Source organism: Bubalus bubalis, chromosome 10 (assembly GCF_019923935.1).
Source record: "Bubalus bubalis isolate 160015118507 breed Murrah chromosome 10, NDDB_SH_1, whole genome shotgun sequence".
Classification (NCBI taxonomy): domain Eukaryota; kingdom Metazoa; phylum Chordata; class Mammalia; order Artiodactyla; family Bovidae; genus Bubalus; species Bubalus bubalis.
Genome location: NC_059166.1, coordinates 84,887,296 through 84,895,024, shown reverse-complemented (window position 1 = coordinate 84,895,024; position 7,729 = coordinate 84,887,296).

Below are 7,729 nucleotides of genomic sequence, written 5' to 3'. Positions count from 1 at the left end.
TATTTTTACTTCAAGACTCATTGTCTTTAAAAAAAAAATCTGGGTTGGGTGATTGTAATCAGGTGGCAGGTAACTTAACTTTGTCAGCAAAAAGTTTGTTGTTTTGTTCTTGTCTTGGGTGGTAGGACAATTTTGCTTCAATGATAATAGCCTTTCTGTTGTGTGGATTTAATTGGGGATGCTTCCAAACATGGTAATTATCTTGCTAAATAAGAGACAGGAGGGTTCCATTCACATTTCTTCAAAGCACATACTTACCAGGATGTGCATTTGCAAAGCATTTCTTGAGAATGACATGAAAGTAAATATCATAAGATATCATAAGTCAATACCATGAGCATTTTGAAAAGTCTGGCATGCTTTGGCATTATAAATTTTTTATAAATTTAAAAATAGATATGTCAATGCTATTTCTGACTGTATACATATGTACTTTCTTTACAATAAATAGAAAACTGAATGCTCTCTGCTCTGTGTTCTACTCTTTAGAAGAATTATGAATGACTGAAGGGAAAGAGTAGCGTTTTAATAAACATACCCAAAAATCAATCATGAAGAGTCAAGATAATTTTTTTCAAAAGCCATTGTCTCCTCCTGTCTATGAGTTGAGGCACACAACAAACTGTCCTCGTCAAAGGGTTTCTGATTTATATTTTTATTCATATTTTATATTTCTTTGTATAAAATCTGTTTAAAGCCACCCTTGATTTCATCACAGTTTTATTTTATAAGAAAGTGGGCTGGAGCCACCTTGTTTGGCCAGGTTTGTGGGCAGGAGGCCCTAAGGGCTTCAAGACAGTTCCTTAACACAGATGGGGGCACGCACAGCCAAAGCAACACACAGAAGCCCACTTGTACCGTGACCCTGCACCTGGCCTTGCTTGTAAGAGCCCAAAGAGATGGGTGCTGAAGGGGCTGACTGTAGGAAAGGCCAAGGGAAGGAGAAACAGAGAGGGTGCTGAGGAGTTGGGGGCAGGAGTAATAAAAACCAGCGTTTCCTGGCATTCTTGGCTCCGTGGCAGTTCTGCCTGAGGCTCTGCGCATATTTTTCTCACTTCATCCTCTAATGACTATGTGAGATGAGATGATTATCCTGTTAGGAGGATGTGGGAGGCAGATAAATCTCAAGGACATCAAGTGATCCCTGCCTGAGATCACACAGGGGCTTTGCATCCCGTCTTCCTGATTCCAGGGCTCATTCTCTCACTGGAAGAACAACAAAGCCTCAGGGAGGCTGGTCTTAAATGTGCACCGATCTCTGAGCTCAGGGACTCCTGGTAGTCACATTAAGGGGTTGGACAGGTGATCTCCATAGTCCTTTCCACCTCTCACATGCTGCCCCTGTCACTTTGGGAAGCTCTGCTCAGTGATCCAGGGAAGCAAAGAGAAAATGCACGGAGTATCTATTTATTAAGTGCCAGATATTGTCTCTCTGTTTAATTTGTATATAAATTATGAAAACTATCAAAATCTTGGGACTTCCTTGGTGGTCCTATAGTTAAAAATCTGCCTTGCAATGCAGGGGACAGGCGTTCGAGCCTTGGTCAGGGAACTAAGATCACACATGCTGCAGGGCAACAAAGCTCACAAGCCACAACCACTGAGCCGGAGCACTCCGGAGCCCATGCTCCGTGGCTAGTGAGTCCGTGGACTGCAGAGAAGATCTCACATGCTGCAACTAAGGCCCGATGCAGTCAAATAGAAAAATAAATATTTAAAAAATATCAAAACCATTAAAATTTTGCCACCTTTGGTTCTTCCATACCTATCTATCTACCATCTATTGAAGGAAAGTTACTTGGCTCAAAATAGCCTGGAGTTAAAACTCCCCTCCAGGTCCTCCCTACCATTCTATGCAAAACAAAGAACTCTCTCACCCAAAGGTGGAAAAAAAAAGGACATTAGGTTGATTACTCCCAGCTCCCAGCCGGTCCAGCCTCTGGCCGATCTCTAGAATTCCTTGCCCCAGCCTTTTGCTGCTGGGCTGCTGCCTATGGGATCACACAGATCGGACACGACTGAAGTGACTTAGCAGCAGCGCCCCAGCCTTGTAAGAGAGAACTAATCCGAAACAATCTTGGAGAAGAACATGCCCCCTTAAAACATTAGCTTTCCACATATATGCCTATATATACTTACTCTTTTCTTGGGTTAGTGCAGCAGATCACTAATCTGACTGCTGCCCCTTCTCACCTCATGAGAGGTGATCTGTTCCCGTAAACTGCCAATCTTGTTCTTTTTCCGAACCTCGCCTTCTCTAACTCCCTTACCCTACATCTATAATCTATCATCTATAAGAATTTTTGAAACAAAGTAACAGGTGAACATCTCAAGATTTTGCCCCCAAATATTTCATTCTGTATCTCCTTAAGAATAGGGATATTTTCTTACGTAAGCATAAAGCACCGTTATCACACCTCAGAAAATTAACAACAGTTTCCTATTTATACCCAAGTTTAACAGACAGTCCAGATTAAAATTTCCTTGTGCCCAATTGCATTTGTAGATTTTACTTGCGTTTTTGAACCAATATTCAATCAAGCTTGACTCACAGTATTTGGCTAAACAAGGTAAACAAAAACAGCTCCTCAAACTCTGCGGTTTGTTTTGTTTTATGATGTTGACTTTTAGAAGAGCACAGGTCAAAGTTTGGTAGAATAACCCCTATTCTGGATTTCTCTGATTGTTTCCTTGTGCTGTTACTTAACTTTTCCTTCTGATTTTTCCTATAAACGGGAGGTTAGGTCTAAAGACTGGATTGGAATTATGTTAAACACGTTAGATGGGGATACTTCAAAGGTGATTGTACTTCACATTACCTCAGTCAGGAGATACAATGCCGGGATGTTAAATGAAGTTAAATATGATTACTTGGTCTTTCCATTGTAAAGGTGGGATTCTCTTGAAAATCTCTATGGCAGAGTGTGGATCATCCATTCTGTACTCGATAGTAAACACACCCTTTGTTATTTAATTGTATATATTGTTTAACTGATAGTTACAAAATGGTGATTTTCTAAATTTTCATTTCTTCTTCCTTTATTTGCAGGCATATCTTTGTAAAAGAAAAAAAAAAAGAGCTTTTCCTTACCTACTGGGAATGAATTACAGTTTCTTTTTAAAAGGCAGGGTAAGTGCCCCCTTTTCTTTGCTAACTTTCAGAATAAGAAATAGCCATAGTTACTTTCAATGCTGGTAAATTGGGTTTTTTTCTGTCTCTCTTTAACAGTGATATGGACTTGTGGCTTTTTATTGATTCAATTTTTATAGTCAATTGCAATCATTTTTGGTTCAAACCACCCCAAATTTGGCCAGAGGGAGCTCCTTCAATTAGGCTGGATCCTGTGTCCTTTGAGATGTCCCCATGATTCTTCGAGCACTTCCTTGCTTTTTAGCACAAGAAAATGTCCTGGACTCACCTTGCATTTTCCACATCCCAGGTCCAGAATAAGGAGCCTTGAGATCTTTTACTAGAGAATAGTATCTAAAATCCCAAATCTCTGAACTCGGAGAGTTCATTGTCATTGGAGTGTTATTGCCTGTAAGCTCTCTTCGTGGTTAAAGCTAAGACATGTATTTAAATCATGAGTTCAACTTTAAAAATTTTATATTGTACCTCCTCCCTCATATCAGTTTCTGTGTGTGTGTATGCAGTTTCTAATGACATTAAAATATTTACCAATTTCCTTTAGTTTATAAAAGATATATAGAATGGCAGAAGTTTAGATTTTTTTAAGAGCATATTTCTTTTTGTCCTTAGAATATACTCAATTAAAGATGAATAGTAAGGGTTTCCCTAGCAGTCCAGTGGTTAAGAATCCACCTGGCAATGCAGGGGACACAGGTTCAATCCCTGGTCCAGTAAGATTCCACATTCCAAGAGCCACAACTACTGAGCCCACGTGCAGCAACTACTGAAGCCCACTCACCCTATAGCCTGGGCTCCAAACCAAGAGAAGCCACCACAACAAGAAGGCTGTGCACCTCAAGAAGAGCAGTCCCTGCTCGCTGAAACTAGAGAAAGCTTGCCCGCAACAATGAAGACCAGCATAGCAAAAAAAGAAAAAAGATGAACAGTAAGAGTATTGTATTCCAAAATCACTTGAAAGAACTATTTTCTATATTTACTATGTTATCCGTATGTAACCGGGAAGGGTTAATTATGACTCCATGACAAATCTGTTCCTCTTGCTTTAAGTTTTGCTGCTTTTGTTGTTATAAGCAAATATAATGGTTTGCCTTAGGGAACCGTGCCCTCCTCTGCCTGTTAAACTAAAGTGCCTTTGTTCATAACCTTGTCCACCTGCAGATGGCAGGAAGAAAGAAATTAACGCATCCCCCTGCCTGACTGAGTGACTTCACTTTCGCTTTTCACTTTCATGCACTGGAGAAGGAAATGGCAACCCACTCCAGTACTCTTGCCTGGAGAATCCCAGGGACGGGGGAGCCTGGTGGGCTGCCGTCTATGGGGTCACACAGAGTCGGACACAACTGAAGCGCCTTAGCAGCAGCAGAAGCTGCTGCCTGAACGTGCCATTCTAGGAGTTATTTGCAACAATTAAATGGTCTTTATACCTTGTTTCCTTACCTTCCTCCATCTCTGATTAATAAAAGAACCTGGCATCCATGCCCCAACATGATGGTTATTTTGAGACATTAGTCTGCCATCTTCTCAGTCAGCCAGCTTTCCAAACAGTCATATTCCTTGCCTCAACACCTGTCTCCTAGATTTATTGGCCTATTGTGCAGGGAGCAGAAGGAGCTTGGACTTGGTAAATAGAGTAACTTGTTTTGATTTCAAATTTGGTTTGCTTTTGTTTTCTTTGTAAGTTTTAGTTTTGAACAGGTAAAACGCATTTGAGCCTTTCTGTGGCTCAAATTCAAACTTACATAAAAATATAGTTAAAGAAATCAACTTTTTTCATCCATATCCCCCTCCACCTGCCCCTCCTCTTCCTCCCTACCTCCAGGTAACTAATACTTTCATTTCTGTTGGTTTGATACTTTGTATGTGTATGTGTGATTTCCTCTCCCCTTTACACAAAGGAAAGCAATCTACATTTACTGCTCTGTGCCTTGTTTTCTTCCTAACAATATTAACAATGCATGCTGAGAATCCATCTAGTTCCTACATACCTTCCTCATTGCTTTTTGTTACTGCATCCTTTATTGTGGTCCTACATTTTTGTTGCTATTTGGTCTGAAGCAGTTTTGCTTGTACTGTTACTTAGTGGCTCTTTTTGCCTTTGTTCATGCTCTTCTGGTCCTCACAGGCATTTGAGGTCTTGACCTCTGCTAAAGTTTTCCAGTGGGACAGAAGCAGGGAACACAAGTCCAGTCAATTCCCAGATTTATCCCATTAATTGCCTTTGGTGGAGATAAGGGTAATGAGGAACCTAACTTGGCTGTTTTCCCTCAGAAACAGCCCCAGGCACCCTGGGCTTTTTTCTGTTTCCATGGAGGGCTGGGGGTTAATGACCAAGGGGAGGGTGCTGATTTAATACAGCTTGGAATTAACTTCCATGGTTTCTTTTTTTTTTTTTTTCCCCCTTCCCTTTCCCTTCTCTGCTATGTACAAATTGGAATCATTTTCCTCTTGTGCTAACTTACAGGCAATTAAAAAAAGAAAGAAAACAGAACACAAGATTTTACTAACATTCAAAAGACACATCATTAGATTGAAGAAAGATTTTACTGCACACTGGAGTTGGAGCTTTCATCTTCAAAATTCATGTCTTGGATTTCTCAGAATAACTTTAAATATTCAGTATGTGAGTTTTCTTAATGCAGACTTTTTTCTGTGCTCATCTCCAAAGCTCGTAACACACACATTCTCTTATTTTCTTTTTGCTGGGTAATTCTTTCGCAGGTACATTCTTTCAACATTCATTTCTTAAGTCATTTGTTTCATTTCTGCCCCACTCATTAAAAAAAAAAAAAAAAGATGGAAAGGCCATTTTGGTGAAATTAAAAGCTTTTTGCCTTTCCCTGCAATGATTTTCTTCTGATCTTTGAGTAATATGGCAAAAAGAAACTAATGCAATACAGCGTGCTTCTCATCTAATCCACCCATGCTAGATGCATGACTGTCGCCTGGCTTGTGAATTACTCTAGCACACACAGAATAAATTAATCAAGCTCTGAAGAGATCACCTATTAGTCCTTGAAGGATAACTGTCTCATAGGAATCTGAAGCCCTGGCTGAGGGTCAACATCCTTTTCAGCCTTGCAGTCAGGAGCAGGGGCAAAGCAATGATTACTTCCTGGCCTGAAAGGAAGAGAAGGGAGAAAAGGGCGTGAGTGGGAAAACATGGAAGAGTAGATGTGAGGCAAGGAAGGAAGAAAGAGGGAGGGAAAGGAGAAAAGAAGAGAAATGGGGGTTACTGCAGGCAAGAACACAAAGCTCTAAATTATTGGGCTGGCTAAAAAGTTTGAGGTTTTCTGAAACAATGTACCGAAAAACATAAATGAACTTCTGGGCCAACCTAACAGGGCCAACTTTTTGGCCAACAGACATATTTCTGGTGGAAAGAATTCTCTGAGGGTTGGAAACCATGTTTTCCAGTTCAGTATCTTCTGCACATGGTGCTATCCAAAGAATCTGAGGAACTGGCTTGTACACAGAGCATTTGGGGAAATACAGCACCTCTTCTTTTTAGTAGCTAATATTTACAAGTGAGTTGGTGATGGACAGGGAGGCCTGGCGTGCTGCAATTCATGGGGTTGCAAAGAGTCAGACATAACTGAGCGACTGAACTGAACTGAACCACGTACTTATTCAAGCACTTAGCATGGGTTATGCCATTTAATCCTTACCTCAAGCCTAGGATTTAGGCTTTATAATTACCTCAATTTTACTAGTGAGGAAACTGAGGCAAGGATGCTAATTAACTTACCCAAGGTCACACTGAGCAAATGACAGTCACTGTCATGCCCCCCTCCCACCTCCACTGTCTTCTTTGCTAGCAGAACCCCAGGAGTTTAGGTTGACTGTAGGCCCACACTCCACCCCAGTCCCTGGAGAAAAAGACCTACACCCACCTTGCCTCTGGCATGCTCCTTCCTGATACACACTTTCCCAGTCTCCCTTGTAGTTCGCCATGTGACCCAGTTCTGATCAAATAGGTTTAGACAGAAGTCCACTGGAGGGCTTCTGAGAAAGCTTTTCCTCTGTGATGTGCGTGCATGCTGCGTCACTTCAGTTGTGTCAGACTCCTAGTGACCCTATGGACTGTAGGCCACTAGGCTCCTCTGGACATGGGATTCTCCAGGCAAAAATACTGGAGTGGATTGCATATCCTCCTCCAGGGAATCCTCCCAACCCAGGGATTGAGCCCGCGACACTTAGGTCTCCTATTTTGGCAGGCAGGTTCTATACCCCTAGAGCCACCTGGGAAGCCCTCCTCTGTGATAAAAGAAAGCATTTTTTCTGCCTGCCTTCTTCCTCCTTAGGATGATAATCAATGACAATGTCATCCTTTTGGCTCAGGCAGCCACCCTGCAATGATGAGGCAACAAGCCCAAGGATAGGCATGGCTACACTGAGGATGGTAGATTGAAAAGTGGAATGTGTCATGCATTTTGAGGATACTGCTAGATGTTATGATAAACCTGGATTCACCTCCCTATCCTCTTCTTCTTATGTGATATTTCACATCAAATGTAAACTATTGCTGCTGGAAATTTGTTGTTACATTTAGCCAAACCTACAGCTGCATGTATGTCAACT